At 39.1% G+C, this 16929-nt stretch overlaps 1 protein-coding gene across 1 annotated transcript in view; it reads left to right on the forward strand.

The window, feature by feature from the left end:
• LOC100415537 (leucine rich repeat neuronal 1) overlaps positions 1-16929 on the forward strand; it is a 330007-nt gene that overhangs the window by 180530 nt on the left and 132548 nt on the right. The gene's annotated exons all lie outside the window — the stretch shown is intronic.

Below are 16929 nucleotides of genomic sequence, written 5' to 3' on the forward strand. Positions count from 1 at the left end.
TGGAAAATTATATGCAAAGAGTGGTTAACTAAACAACAGGATAATGTATACTAAAACTTTTAAATATATGCAAAGCTATTTAAAAACTAATTGAATATTTTATCAAAGCTTTGGAAAGAGGAACTAGAAGCAATTTGAAAACCAGAAAGAAAAAGATGGGCATACTATGTCACCTATAAATGAACATGCTTCTGAATATCAAAAGTGTAACCCCAAATAGAGGTTATAGATTGGGGAAAACATTGGCAAATAATATTGTAGACATCAGATTACTATCTTCAATATACAACAAAGTCACTAATAAACCAATGCAAACATGGGTAAAAAATGATAAAGACAATGGAACTAAGGCCTGGTTTTTAATGAGGTTTTGTTTAGGGTCATTGCTTTGATTCCTGTGTGTATTTGTTATCTATCATCATATAAAAAAATACCTGAAAACTAACTAGCTTAAAACATTAAACATTTATTATCTTACAGCTTAGCAACTTAGTTGGCTGGGGCAGTAGTCATCTGAAGGTTTGACTGGGGGTGGAAGATCAGTTTCACATATGGTTCAAATACATGGATGTTGTGGGGAGGAGGCCTCAGTCTCACCACATAAACCTCCCCATAGGCTGCCAGAATATCCTCACAACATGGTAGCTGATTTCCCCCAGAGTTAATGATCCAAGAAGGAGCAAGAGAAAGTCACAGTATATTTTTTGGCCTAGCCTCAGCAGTCATAGTGCCATTTCCACAACATCCTATTGGTTACAATGATCAGCCCATCCAATGTGGAAAGGACTAAACTAGGGCTTCAACATCATAAGACTAGCTACTGATGAATAATAGAACATTATATAAATCTTTCTTTTTCCACTAAATATTTTTTAAATACATACAATGTGCAATTGGGAGTTCTACCCTGGTAAAAACCAATTCAAAATGGTAAACGTCACATCACAAAAACCTCAAGCAATAATGTCATATTTCAACACTGAGCAAGAGTGAGACCTGAGAAATGCCACATTCATGCTGCAGTCTCAACCCTTCATCCTTGAAACATCTATGGATCGTTATGCCAATGGGAAGTTCATAAGTTTATTTAATGGCCAGAAAACTGTTCATCTACATCACAATATCTCACCCAATACCAGACCTTTCCCGAGCATGTCAACACAAATTTCCAAATGAAGATTGCAGCTTTCTACCTAGGACCAACACAAGAATCATCAATCAGTGTTTGAAAGGCTTAGATTTGAACGCTGTAGATATTTTATAGATTGTTCCAAATCCATCTTATGTGCACAAGACGATCTTTCTAGCCCACCACCCCTAGAGTGTGCATTTTACTTTTTCTACTACCCAATCAACACATATTTGATGGAATGCCTGTTAAATGTTAGGTACTAGACTAGTTGTTGGGAAACATATTTTGTCTACATGGGAGAAATAGATATATGGCTCATCATAAATGCTATAAATCCAATAAGCAGAGGTCTTGATAGAAAATGCTAAGAGAAGGGTAGCAGAACCAAGCTGGGATGATTTTCTGAGATAATACTTTAAGCTGAGACCTTGGGGAGGTAATCGTTTAAAAGGCCAGAAAAAAGCACTCCAAGTCCAGCATTTTAGAATGATAAGTGCCTAAGTATTAAAATGCTTGGTAAGAGCTTGGATCTGTTGGATGACAGTTTGGCTGAAACCAGAAACAAGAAGAGAGTCCCTCAAACTGAGGTAATAGAAATAAGAGGCAAAAGACAAACTTTTCAGGGCCTTAAGACCTGTGGTAAGAGTTTGAATTTAATGCTAAGAGCGATAGCAAACCAGCAAATGATTTTCATCAGGCAAGTGGCAAGGTCAGAGTTAAATTTGGAGTTTGCGGCATAGTCCATTAGATCTGCGGTTTGTGTGACAGCTGCCAAAGACTATCAAGGGCAGTCAGGGCAAAGGAACCAAGCAGCTGATTCAGCCTACAGTAAGATCAGATCCTCAGCCTTATCTTCATTTGAACAGTGCCATTTATATTGGGGACTGAAATAAATGCAGCCATTGCTACTGATGGTTAGTTTGTCCTCATTTGCTGAAAGGGAAAGGTCTTCTCTTCATGATTCATCCACAAATCCTGCTGATCCTCCTAATTAAAAAGTTTTCAAACAAGTTGATATATTAGTTATTATGAGTCCCGACACACCAGGCATAAATCCTTCCTGCCATCCATATGTGTACCAGGACTTCACTATTGCATCTTTCATCGTTATGAGGGAGTCTTCAATATAATTTTCATGAAACCATCTGCCATGTCCTTCTCTCAACTTTTTTTTGGTGGGGTGACTACTCAGTGATTATGAATGTCATATCAGGCATCTTTTAAATATAAAACTCTGACAGAAATCTCAAGGGGGAAAATTAGTCATAAAAACATATCCAACTGGCAGTGGTGGCTCATGCCTGTAATCCCAGCACTTTAGGAGTCTGAGGCGGATGGATCACCTTAGGTCAGGAGTTCAAGACCAGCCTGGCCAACACAGTGAAACCCCGTCTCTACTAAAAATACAAAAATTAGCTGGGCATGGTGGCATGCACCTGTAATCCCAGCTACCTGGGAGGTTGAGGCAGGAGAATTGCTTGAACACGGGAGGTGGAAGTTGCAGTGAGCCAAGGTCATGCCCTTGCACTCCAGCCTGGGTGACAGAGTGAAACTCTGTTTTAAAAACACACACACATATCCACTGGCAAGTGCTACAGACCACAGACCTAAGAATGCATTGCAGGTTAGCTTTTTTTATACCAAAATCAACAATGCAACTAAGAATGAAGATAAACTAAATTTGTAGCCATCTTAGTTTTCAGCAATTATTGCATTCTTTTAAAACATTGCACCTTTTCATCAGTAAAATTGGTTATGTGTTGTAAACTATTAAAGGTGGAAAGAGCAACTCTTTTTTTTTTTTTTTTTTTGAGATGGAGTCTCGCTCTGTCACTCAGGCTGGAGTGCAATGTTGTAACCTCAGCTCACTGTAACCTCCTCCCAGCTTTCAGCAAGTCTCCTGCCCCAACCTCCCGAGTAGCTGGGACTACAGGCGTGCGCCACCACTCCCAGCTAATTTTTGTATTTTTTACTAGAAACAGGGTTTCATTATATTGGCCAGGCTGGTCTCGAACTCCTGATCTCATGATCTACCTGCCTCAGCCTCCCAAAGTGCTGGGATTACAGCGTGAGCTACCACACCCGGCAAGAGCAATTCTTAAAATTAAACTGTCTCTCCACTCACCTTAAACTTATGTATCCAATACCTTTAAAGCTCCATCTCCTCTGAGATGACTTCTCTAATGAATCCAACCACATGGTTTATTCAAATTATGTGACATTATATGTGGCCTCTGGCATGAAACCATTAGCAAATAAGCATGTATCTAATTTGTTTTTTTTATATATCTCTACCCAAAATAAATACATAAACAGAGACAAGGACTTAGGTGCAAGGAGTTTATTTTGGAGATACCCCCAGGAAGCAGCAGTTAGGGAATAGGGAGACTGAAACAGAGAAGAAGGAAGAAACAATAAGAGGGGCTGGTAACCACCATGGGCAAGTGGTGCTCAATGCAACTGGGGACAATTCCTTGAGGGATGGATAGAATGCCCCTAAGAATTTCCTTCTGAAGGACAGAAGGTTAAGGTATCTGTCCTATTTTCCACTGGCTGAAGTTTGCCATTGGAGCATTAATTTTTCAAAGTTCTGTGTAATCCAAAAGCCAGATCAAGCCAGCTCCTGGGCCTTTAGAAAAAGCCTTGAGGCAGAAGTATAGAAGGGTGGGAGGTGCTTAAAGTGGGAAAAGGTCATTTTGCACAGGAACTGTCCAGCACAGCTACAGTGGAAGTTAGTGGTGGGTCAAGGAATTGTAGTAGAGGGCACAGAAAGTGTCTGTTTCAGCATAAAAATTACGTTGTTAATTAAAAACAAAATTTTGTTTAAAATGATGTTAATAGTATCACTGAAGATATAAACAATCATTCCTCTTAGTGTCATAGAGAAACTGACTGATCAGCTGACTCAGTCTGAGAACACCCAACTATTAAATGAGCACTTGTTGAACACTAGCTGAGCAGTATGAGGCAATGCGTAAGTTAAAGTCAAGATGCCAAACTCGCAAGGAACTTGCAGTCTTACAGGGATTATCAACATTCACAAACAAATTAACATAACTGGTAGTTCTGACTATAAAGGCCAAAAAAGTGAGATGTAGCGGTTAAGAAATTCCACTGCGGAGTCAGAGAGACCTAGGTTTAAAATTAATCGAGGATCTGCGGTGTGATCTTGGACAAGGTGCTTACTCTCTCTGTGTCAATTTCTTCATCTAATGTTTAGAAAAATAATAGTATCTGCTTCATGGGGTTGTTGTGATATGTAAATGAATGTAAAGCACTAATCACAGCACCTGGCACATAAATATTCATTAAATGTTGGTTGTTTTGTGAAAATTAAAGAGAAATGTAATAGGAGAATGGGATTTAAAGGAGAGAAGTATCTCCATGTCTAACTCTTTCTCTTTTTTAAATATGAATTTTCTATAGCCTCTGACCCCTGTTCTATACAATTTTACCTGTCTTAAAAGCTACATTTTCTAAAAAGAACTACTTGTATTAAGATTGGGAGACAAGTATTAAAAGATGCAGAAATATAGCACAAAATGCATAAGCTTTAGAGCAATACTAACCAATTTTAAATCCATGTATCTTGCCACTGCATGACTTTGAGTAAATCTCTTAAGCACACTGCCATTCAGTTTTCTCATCTACAAAATGGGAGGAATATAACCTGTTACCATGAAGAGAAAAGGAATGTTTCTAGAGGATTTCCAATACATTTTAGACTCTCAAAAGTGTTGATTGCTATTATTCGCTATTCGTTCAGTAGATACTTACTAGGCACCTACTGTATATAAAGCACTGTACTAGGTTCTACACAATAAAAAGACCAACATAAATAAGACTGTACCAACAGTCAAAAGTTTTAAAGGTTAAACTTATTAATATGTAAACAAATCTAGCCATTTAAAAGTATTCAAATTAATACATTACCTGAATATCAAATGTAATTACCCTAATTTCAAAGACAGGGAAAGAGACAGGGAGGAAGAGAGAGGGAGGGAGGAAGGTGGGGAAGGAGGAAGCTAAGCTGGTTATCTCTGAGACAGTCTGTGAACATACAGGGTAATGAGATCTATTTAAACTCACATCTGCTATAGGATAGTCAGAAGTCTACAATGTGAACTGAACTCAGAAAATATTTCTCTCCTGAGGCTAAGATGTATAAGGCCAACTCTACCCCCGCTGAACTTGCAATATATAACAATGCTGCTCTATCCCAAACTTTTAATCCAGGTGAAACCGGGATGAAATGACCATTGATGACAGCCTGGAAGGGAAATTAGTTTGAGTAGAGGCAAGAAAAATGAATATAGTGATAATGAGATCACTCCACTGGCTGGAATGCATATAAGGCCTCACCTCTTTCCTAAGTCACTGTCTTACCAAACCCGAATTGGGGGCAGGAATTCCAAAAAGAGCAGGATCTAAGCCAGTACCCCAAGTTTCTTGAACTCAAGATGAGCCTGGTCTTCACAAGTACATACTCCTTGTTGGCTCAATAAACACTCCTTCCTCACATTTGCACAATACTTTATAGTTCACAAAGCACTTTAATGTCCATCATCTCACTTACTTGTCAGGACAGCCCTATGTGATTAATCTCCATTTCCTAGATGAACAAACTGAGACTTGGGAAGCTTAAGCAACCGGTTTGAGGTCCTATACCAAGATGCAGAGGATCTTGGACTGAAACTCAAGTCCTCTGGTTCCATTTCCAGGGCATTTTCCACACTTGTGTACAGCCTCTGAGAAAAGAGAAAGTTGGTTGATCAATGGAATTGGAATGTAGTGACAACAGGATGCCATTTTCCTCTGACTCAGCGGGCATCTCCCTCAAATCAAAATTCCCAACTAAAAAACTGGTGGTAAGCTGAGCATAGTGGCACAAACCTGTAGCCCCAGCCACTCAGGAAGCTGATAAAGGAGGATCACTTGAAATCAAGAGTTCAAGGTCAGCCTAGGCAGCCTAGAGAGACCCCAACTCTAAACACACACACACACACACACACACACACACACGCAAGTGAAAAAATTGGTGGCTCTGAATCTGTGCTATCCCACCAGATACTCAGATGTGGAATCCTTACATTCTTTATGAACATGCAGCCTACTCCATGAAAAGCACCATTAGATTGAAGATAGTAAAATTTATTCGAAACTAATTGGTGAGTAATGAAGTTGCTAAAGTTTATGAGCCTTGCACTAACACTAATACAGGGGTACAGTGTCAACAATAAAATTGTAATCACTGACAAAACTAGCCTTCTGTACAGAAAAGGGAAGCTTTTCCCTTGGCCCATAGGCAAAAATAGCATTAGATAATTTCTGGAGTGACAAGATCACTTCCTTTTGCATGGTTTTAAAGAGTGGCCACAAGGTAAAGCATCACCCTTAGAAATAACCTTCGATTATTTGATAATGGAAAGGAAAAAAGTGTACAACTCTCCTCTAGTTAAATTTCAAGTCTTTATAGAAATAGATATGTCTATATAATAACATATCCTCAAAAACAGCCATGGCCATACACAAGAGAATAATACGGCAGCCCTTTGTACTCCTGTCTACACAGGCAATTGTCTGCTATCACAGAGGGGTTTCAGAAGAAAATGTGATTTGAGGCAGAAAAGACTGACCCCCCGCCAATAGGCCTATCAGAATATGCTAACCTCTTGTGCAACCCCCAGAGAGCTGAATGGATAAATCCATTGAGTAAAATCTACCTCAGAACAATTATTCTCATTTTTCTTAGTTAGTATTTGTTCTTCCTAATTGTACTGACTAAGAGAACCAATTGTTTCCAGAGGCTAGTCCTGGAAAATGCTAGCAAGCCCCGGGATCCCTATGGAGGAGGACCTTGTCTTCACGTTGGCTCTAATGCTACACTGACCAACACAGTCACCACAGGCCATAAACAGCTATTGAGCACTTAAATAGTCCAAGTGACATGGCCTGTATGCAGACAAAAGTGACTCCATATTAGACGTTAAGAGCTATGTTGACTTATTAACCCCAGCCCCAGGAATGCTTTCTGATTCCCACTCTATTTACTGTCCTCAATGTGAGAACATGTACTTGCTATAAATTCCACCTTTACATCAAAGCAACCTTGACGTTATTACACAAATTATAGGCTACGAGGCACATGGCATTCTTGCCTTTTCTGGAGGGTTGCCTTTAATTGGCTACAGAGCACGTATGTCATTTCTCTATGGCATATAAGCTCCCCGTCTGAGGAGTAACGGTGTGGAGATCTACCTGTCTTGCTTCCACTCAAGACCATGTGGCAAGTTCCCCAGTAAATCACCCTTTACTAGCAAACTGGATTTGTCTGCCTCATTCTTTGGTTTCTCAGCTCCTTCTGCATTTTGGGGTCACTTTGCATATGCAGCCTTTTTATAGAACAGACTGTACATGTCAAATACACACCAGATTTTGAAGAGTTAGAATAAAAATAACACTGGTCATTTCTATATTGATTCCATGTAAAAATGATAGTAATTTGGATGTATTGCTTTAGTAAAATAGATTACTAAGTCGATATTGTTAAAAATAATTTCATCTGTTTCTTTTCAAATAATATACCTACTAGAAAATTTAAAATTACAAATGTAGTTCACATGTGTAAATTACATTATATTTTTATATGGCTCTAATGCTCTGGAGGACATATCCTTCTTCCCCAAGATCTCTATCAAGCTATTTAGGTAGGTTTAATAGAAGAGGTATAAATGGCAGGTTTTAATGCCTCTGAATTCAGGTAAGTTAGAAAGTGCTTACTTGCTGTCCAAGGTGCTTTGAAAGTAGAAGGATGCAAAACTCTGTGTTTGTTTGCCTGGCTGTTTTTAGCAGTTTGATCTTTCATTGTCTCTGGTAGAAACAGTGTCTGTTTAAGTTACCTACAGGGATTCAGCACTGTGTGATGGGGCATGTGGGCATTTAACTCTAACACTGGAGAAGAATGCTTACTGTTCAGCTGTTAGAATCTCATACTAAGGAATCTAAGGCTAAGGGTTGAATCCCCAGACAGACACACTTAGCTCAGCATTTTTTTGTGAACCAGGGATGCACTCCCCACCTGGGCTTGCTTTCTTGCAAACATTCATTCTTGGTTACAATAGGTGCCAGTGATATAATGGTGCTATGGCTTATCAAATCCATCATTCACCACTACAAAAAGCAGCTCAGCTTCATCCTTTAGGGGAACAGCATCACCTGTACCACCTTTTCATATAAAGGAAAGCATGTTATCTTCCTTTGTTAAAAAAGGGGTTTTTTTTCCAAAAGCTGCATCTGTTACAAGTTTCAAAAGCCAAGCAAAGGCAAAAACATAAAAAGTGTTGTATTTGTTCCCTGATTTGCTTCCAGAAAAACCATTCTCAAGCTACAAAGGTCCAGATTTGGGTGAGCTAAATCCTATCCATCTAGGAGATTTAGAAGATCATAAACACATTTGTGCTTCTGATTTTTCATAACCTTATTATTAAGCAACTCAGTGTATTAGATTCTTACATGACTTGTATCCCTCAAATTGCCAAGAGGCATTGGCCAGAAGTGCTGTGCAACAGAAGCTAGAGTCCAGAGATTCAGACCCCAAGCTGAGTCTGCACCAGTGGCTGTATGGGATGAGACAATTTATGCCCCTCTATGGTTCTGAGTGTCCCCCTCTGTAAAAGCAGAGTTTGAACTTACATTTAGTCTAATTTTACAATTTCAAAGCACCCTAGCTGTCCACCTTGAAAAGCCAAATCAGATATTCATTTTTCTCAAATCTACTTTTTTGTTTGTTTCTCTTCAAGAGCAATGGAGGTGATGTCTCAGAATTTGGCTGACTTTCATTTCAAACAGCTGTGCCAGGAAGCTTTGGAATAGGCTCCTGTCTCCAGCGGCTTTTGCACCTGCAATCTGGCTGGCTCAAGCTTTCTGTTTCCCACCTGCCTGGCAGCAGGCTAGGAGTGAGAGCAGTTGCCTATGATGTACTCTGGGTCTCCTGTCCCAGGTGGCTAATCCAGGAGATACCTAAGGGGCTTGTCAACACCTAATGCTGTCTCTCCTTCTCCTTGGCTTCAAACACTGTTGGGTATTGCCTCAGCTGGGCCTGGCTAAAGACCTGCCTTCTGAAGCTAGGGTTGACCTTTTATTAAATACTAACCTACAAGAAAAGTAGAATAAAGTAATTCCATTGTAACTTGTCAAGAATAATACATCCATAAAATGGGGACAGGAGTACTAAAATAATCATAAGAGATAACACTGAATATATACTACAGCCTAGATGTTGTTAAGTAGTATATTTCTAATTTAATCTTTGATCTTTATAACAAGCCTATAAAACAGATAGGTACTAAGATTACTGCTATTTTACAGATGAAAACTGGAGATTAAAGGGAAAAAAAAGTAGCTTTCCCATAGATTCATAGCTAGTAAGTGGCAGAGGTAGGATTTGGAGCTAGGTTGATCCACTTGATTCCAGAGTTTACACAGGTACCTACCTTACCATCAGGATGGCTTTTTGGAATTCATTTTGATTAAAAAAAATCAAGTTAAATATGACAGACTTGATCATTTCTTCTGCTTGAGATGCCTAAAACATCTGAAAATGCTGTACATTAGTTCACATTCAATGAAAAGCAGGCACCAAGACAGGCTAGATGTCACTATTTCTGAGCCTCCTTCTACTCCTTTTATTTTTGTTTTTGTTTCTTCCTTTTTTGAGGAGGGTAATACTGGTGGAAAAAGGAATACACAAACCTCAGCAGGGAGCAGACAATTCACAAATTTCTACATTGTAACCTTCAGTGCCAGTAAGCATCAGATAGTAGAGCTTCAGGTATGCCCCTGAAAGTCTCCTTGCAAGGAACTGAGAAACCTAGGACGTTTCTGCATTTACGCTCATCCACCTGCTTTTATCCTCTAAATTCATTTGATACCTGCTCTTCCTTTCAAAGGTAATTTAGATCACACCATAGCACCATGGACCATAAATCATTCTGAACAGAACTCTGTTTCTGGGGCACATCAATGTTTATTCAAGGGATCATCCCTTAAAAACTAACCACCAATTTATATCTCAGTAATCTACTCCAATACTTATAATGTGACACAAAGAACAATCTTCAGCCTTTACCATTTCCTCAACACTACCACAGTTTGCCTTTGGAAAGCAAGCTTTCCAGAACTGCCTTTGGAATCTCATCATTTAGGAGGGAGCTTATATGCAGCAAAAGGGATAATAAGTAATCATGTTTACCAGAGGCTCATCTAGGAAACAGCTAAGGAGAGATGACGAAGCTTATGAATAAGCCTTAATTCTCAATTTTGATTGTGTTAGATACACCAAGTTCACTGGAACCTTACTAGGTTTCCTGGTCTCAGCCACTGTTTTTCTCAGGTCCAGGACATACCTCTGAGCATCTCCCCTAGGCTGATGTTGATTTATGAGGTATTGCCTGCCAACAGCCTATGGCTCATGCTAAAAATAATTGAGGTTGTTCAATCATTTCTAGAGAGGCAGCTGGTGTAGTGGAAAGAGCATTGACTAATAATAACAGCTATTGTGTACTCACTGCATCCAAGACATTTTATATGCATTATTTCCATTCCACTGATAACCTAAGGAAATAGGTATGATTACCCCTATTTTTTACTTGAGTCAATTAAAGATTACAGAATATCCATGATGTACCCAAGGTCACACATTTATTGTCCAACAGAGCCAGGATATGAATTGAACTCTCTCTGACTCCATATAATTCTGCTGTATCATTACTGCCTCCAAATAGAAAGCAGAAAACTTGGTCAGAATCCTAGAATTGCCAGCTGGGTGGCCTATAACAAACCTTAATTTCACTGTGGATCTTAATTAGCTCAGCTACAGAATGAAAATAATACTATTGAGTCTTAGTCTAGGATGCAGTCCTAAGAGCCAAATAGCCTGGGTTAAAACCTAGTCCCATGTTTACTAGATGGATGACCTTGAAGAAGTAAATTAGCTTTACCTTTAACATGGAAATAATAGCAACACCTACCCCAATAGACACTGAGTAGATTAAACAAGTTAAAACATGTAGCATGTATTTGTCAGGGTTCTCTAGAGGGAAAGAGCTAATGGAATATACATATGTATATTGATATAAAGGAGTTTATTAAGTATTAACTCACATGATCACAAGGTTCCACAATAGGTAGTCTACAGGCTAAGGAACAAGGAGAGCCAGTCTGAGTTCCAAAACTGAAGAACTTGGAGTCTGATGCTCAAAGGCAGGAAGCACCCAGCAGGGAGAATGATGTAGGCTAGGAGGCTAGGCCAGTGTCTCTTTTCACATTTTTCTGCCTGTTTATATTATAGCTGCACTGGTAACTGATTAGATTGTGCCCACCTAAATTAAGGGTGGGTCTGCCTTTCTCAGCCCACTGACTCAAATGTTAATCTCCTTTAGTAACACCCTCACAGACACACCCAGGATCAACATTTTGAATCCTTCAATCCAATTGAGTTGACACTCAGTATTAACCATCACAAGAGTATATTGCACTGGCATATGATAAGCATTCCTCTTCTTCATCTTCATCATCACCATCTAACTATAATAATGTAATTTTTTTCCTATCTTACTTCACAAGATGTTTTTGAAGATTGACCAAAAAAATTTAAACTATGTTATGCATAATGCAGACATAAGGAAATAATATTATCCAAAAGGCCCATGCTGTGAGACTAATAATAAGAGTTGGGATACGGTTCTAGGCTCCCACTTAAACCTGAAGAGTCTGAAGACTTATGCACTTCAGGTTAAATAATATAAAAGTTCTCCACACTAATATATGAATATACTTTGCATCTATATATGAATAAAACAGAGTTTATTAGTCTGTTTTCAAACTGCTGAAAAAGACATACCTAAGACTGGTTAATTACAAAGAAAAATAGGTTTAATGGACTCAGAGTCTACATGGCTGGGAGGCCTCACAATCATGGTGGAAGAGGGAGAACAAAGGGACATCTTACATGGAGGCTGGCAAAGAGAGAATGAAAGTCAAGTGAAAAGAGTTTCCACCTATAAAACCATCAGATCTTGTGAGACTTATTCACTACCACAAGAATAGTATGGGGAACTCACCTCACATGATTCAGTTTTCTCCCACTGTGTCCCTCTCACGACATGTGGTGATTATGAGAGCTACAATTCAAGATGAGATTTGGGTGGGGACACAGCCAAACCAAATCACCAAGGCACCAGGTGATAGTCTGCAAATTCCTAGTTTTAAAATGATTTTTTCCTTTGCCTGGCCTAAAGGTATGGAGGCTCCATTATTATAGCATCCAGCTAGACATAGGGGAGCAGCCTAAATGCCAAGATGCCTGGTATTAGATATTTCACTTAAAGGCAAAGTATGGAAATTGCTAAGAGCAGGGAAAAAAAGGTACAAATATTTTTCATCTTATAAGAGAAGATTACAGCGATCATGGAGTGTAGTGGTTTGGCATCAGACTGCCAAGAGTGAAATCCCAACAAGTTTGCTTATCGGTGTCTCAGTTTCCTTGTCGGTAAGGTTCCCCTGTTAATAGTATCTACCTCACAGGGTCACTAAGTAAGGCATTTAACACAGAGTTAAGTATTAAATAAGTAACAGATGTGATCCTGCAAGGAACTCTACATGTTTGCTGAGAGAAACCCTTATTCCTAATATTGTTTCCTCCAACTTCCTGTGGTAAGAAAGTTAGTATGGAAAAGGTCTGAAATTGGGAGAAAGTTGCAAAATTAGCTATAAGACATTGTTTGTGCCCTATGTCAAAAAGACTTGGCCAGAAGCATACATCTTTGAGACAGACTTGAGAGCTCTTGTTTGGCTCTCTGAACTTCTGTGGAAAATTAAATCTCCCAAGTTGTTAAATGCAAGCCAGTCTTTTTCTCTTTTTTAGTTGTCCCAGCCCATAAATGCAGAAAAGGGGCTCCTGGCCCTGGTACCAGAGCTCATCTTATAGCCCAACCTAGTATAGTTCTAAACTAAGCATATTCTATAAGCAAAGTCCCTAGATTTGTATTCTGGCTTCACCACTTACCATCAGTTGAACCCTCGGCAAGTTATTCAACCTCACTAAGCCTCTCTTTTATCATCTGTAAAATGGGAACAACGAAATAGAGACACTGAGAAAATTCAGTGAGTCCACGAATATGTGATAGGCAGAACAACATTCCCTTCCCGAAGAAAAGTCCATGTCCTAATTTCCGGAACCTATAAATATGTTGTATTACATAGCAAAAGGGATGCTGAAAGTGAAATTAGGTTAAAAATTTTTTAATTGGGAGACCGTCCTGGATTATCTGGGTCGACACAATCTAACCACATTAGGCCCTTAAAAGTGGAAGAAGCAGCAGAAAAGTCAGACAGAGAAGCAGCCAGAGTGTTCCAAAGCATGACAGGGATTCAACCCACCCTTGCTGGCTCTGAAGACTGAGGAAGAAGCCCACAGGTCAGGGAAAGTGGGTGGCCTCTAGAAGCTAGGAACAGCACTCAGTTGATAGCAAGGAAACAGGGACTTCAGACCTGTAGCAACAATAACTGAATTCTGCCGACAACCTGAATTAGCAGGACTCAGATACCCCTCGAGCCTCCAGAAAGGAATGCAGTCCTCGTAACACCTGATTTCAGTCCAGTAAGACCTGTGTTGGACTTCTGACCTACTGACTATGAGACAGATTTTTGTTGTGTTAAGCTCTAAGGTGTGGAAATCTGTTATGGCAGTAAAGGAATTGCAGTACAGAATGTCAAGTACTTAGCATGTCCCAGCACACAGAGTAAAATCTAATTAAAATCCAGCAATTTGATGATGGCAATGTTAATGAGGAAGAAAACCTCATTAATGATAATGAAGTTTTAGATTACATCTGAAATTATGAATATTCAGCCTACTTATAATCACAATATTAAGATTTTTAGGTCCTCCTGTGGATCAGATATCATATTAAATGTTTACTATTCAGTAAGTTATTTTATCTAAACCTCAAAACTATTCTATGAATTAGACACAATTATCCCTATTTTCATGAGGAATTAGAGCTCAGAAAACTTCATTTATCTTACACTGAAGTTTGCTCTGAGTGATTTCGTGTTATGCAAGTTATCAACAATATAAGACATTCCTAAGTGGAGGGAAAAGTTTGTAATGTCCCCAACAACAAAAATACAGCACAACGAGATATTCTTTTAATGAGCATGGATACTTATGCAACATCAATGCCTAAAGCGATGGTTGGAGCTCTTTGAAATCAAGTTAAAAAGAAGAGGTGCACAGAAGCACTAGAACTTGCAACTGTTTAAGAAACAGAAAAGAATTGTGCTGTTTGAGCAAGGCAGTCCTAGCCATGTGCCTGCTGAGATCCCAGAGCATGTCAGCTTTAAATAAGGAAACCAACTTCAAATCCTCAGCAGCTCAGGAAATACAAATGGATTTCAGGTAGACTGAGACAGAGTTTAGAAATCAGATCAAATGTGCAATCTCTTTTGACCAAAGTCTTAAAGGATGATTTGATTCTTCTTTTCCCAAGCAGAATGCAGTTTTAGGTCACTCATTACAGCCCAAGAGAAATCCATAAAAGTATTACTCAACAGGTGAATGCCACAGAATTTTCTAGTTCAAATTTTAGACCACTCCTAGTGGCAACTACTGCTTCAAAATCGTGTTGCCTGAAAGAAATATAGCTTCCTGTCCCTCTCCCAAAAGCTAAGAATTTGCAGAAGCCCAGAATCTGCATTTCTAACAATTTCCTTAGGTGATTCTCTTGCAAATTCAAGTCTGAGAAACCCTTTGCAGAGACTTACATGGGTATCCAGAGGTAAGTCAGAAGGCATCAGCAGATATTCTGTGGCAGGACCCATGGGAATTACTGAGATAAAAATTCTTGCCCTGGCTCCAGGATTTCACAGGCAATTGATGAACTACAATACAGGACAGACAGACATAAGTAATACATAGTGGTAGTTATAAGTGCCTGCTCTGGGCACACAGAAACAGAGCAATTAATTCTAGCCAGGGCTCTCCCTCCAGGATTTTAGGAACTAAGGTTGACAATGAGATCAGCACATTATGGTGTAAGATTGGGCAAGAATAAGTTGGTTCCACAACAGAATGGCCAGACCAAGGTCAGCAAAGGCACAAAAGCATGTCCAGAGCTGATGCTGCAGTGGAATAGAAGTCCTCAAAGGCTCTCAATGAAGAAGTCAGAAAATCAGTCCAGCTGGAGGACACCAAAGGCACTGATGGCCATAATAAAGTGGGGGACAGTTTGAGTTTTTAAAGAAATTGTATGAGTTAGTCTATGGTTTCAAAATGAAATAGGCTATGCATTATTTTCTGCTGCAAGAAATTATCACAAAATGAGGGGCTTAAAACAGTAAAAATGTACTCTTTCACAGATTTAGAGGCTAGAAGTCTGAAATCAAGTGTTGGTAGGCCCACATTCCACCCAAAAGCTAGAGTAAAGAATCTTTCCTTGCCTCTTCCATCTTCTGGTAACTCCAGGCCATCCTTGGCTTGTGGCTGTATCACTTCTATCTCTGCCTCTGCCTTTGCATGAGCTTCTCATCCTCTTCCTGTTACCATCCTCACTTCGGTCTCTTCTGAGACCATCTGTGCATGGATTAAGATCCCAACGAGATCATTCAAAATGATCTCATATTTAGATGCTTAATTTAATTACACCTAAAAAAATCCTTTTTTCCAAATAAGGTCATATTCACAGAAGATTAGGACATGGATTTATTTTGCAGAGGCCATGATTCAACCTACAATAGGCTTCCATTAGGCAATATGATAGAGAGACAGAGAGCAGTTTTTGAAGACAGACCTACCCTTGTTTGTCAAATCAATTCTGCTACTTATTGGGCATAGAACAAATGTGCACAATGGTGATCATAAATATTTTGTAGGGTTGTTGTGAAGATTCAAATAATGTCTGTACCTTTCTAGGATAGTAGGTATCTGGTGCATAATGGAGTCTCAATAAATTGTAGTCATATTAATGGCTTGAAAGTACTAGTGCTTTGTGAGATGTTAAAGGCAGTGAAGTTTGGGGGATGAGGGTACAGGGTTGAGAAATGAATGCTTCTGGTACAGTTCTTAGCCTATGTGACCAATAACCTATGTGACCTGAGGAAAGTGACTTCATCTCCTGGAGTTTTTTTAAAATCTGATATCTGTGAAAGGAAATGTATAGTATTTACTCTATCAGTAGATTGCTGTTAGAGTTAAAAAAAAAAAAGAATGTATTTAACTCCCACTAGAATATGAGAAAACCAAACCAAACAAAACAAAACCAAGTAATGAATAGAAAATATTTATCCCAGTGCCTAGCCTAGCACATAATAATTGAGCTACTCAATGATTATGAGGATGAGACAAAGGATCATGTGTATGAGAAAGCGGTCACTCACACATAGAGACCTCATGTTTAGAATGTAAACAAAGTACTTCTGTGTCAAATAGCTCATTTAGATTTCCTATAAACTGTTATCTTATTTTGAGACTCTCCCTTGGGCAAGAAGTCTGCCCTTCCAGATGCTCAGGGAGAGACTACCTCCCTGGATCACATTTCTTATCAAGTTAAGTACTGCAGAGAATTTTCCATTGACTTTTAGGGGGCAGAGGACACAAATTAAAAATGAAGGCTCTGGGGGAAAGAAAACCTGCATGAGGATTCTATAACTCTTCCCATAGGCCTGAGTGATGGCTGCTTTAAGAGGAGTTTTCTTACTCCTCACTTCACTGCCTTCTTTGCTATGATCCTCAGAAATTA

Source organism: Callithrix jacchus, chromosome 15 (genome assembly GCF_049354715.1).
Source record: "Callithrix jacchus isolate 240 chromosome 15, calJac240_pri, whole genome shotgun sequence".
In the NCBI taxonomy this organism is placed as follows: Eukaryota; Metazoa; Chordata; class Mammalia; order Primates; family Cebidae; genus Callithrix; species Callithrix jacchus.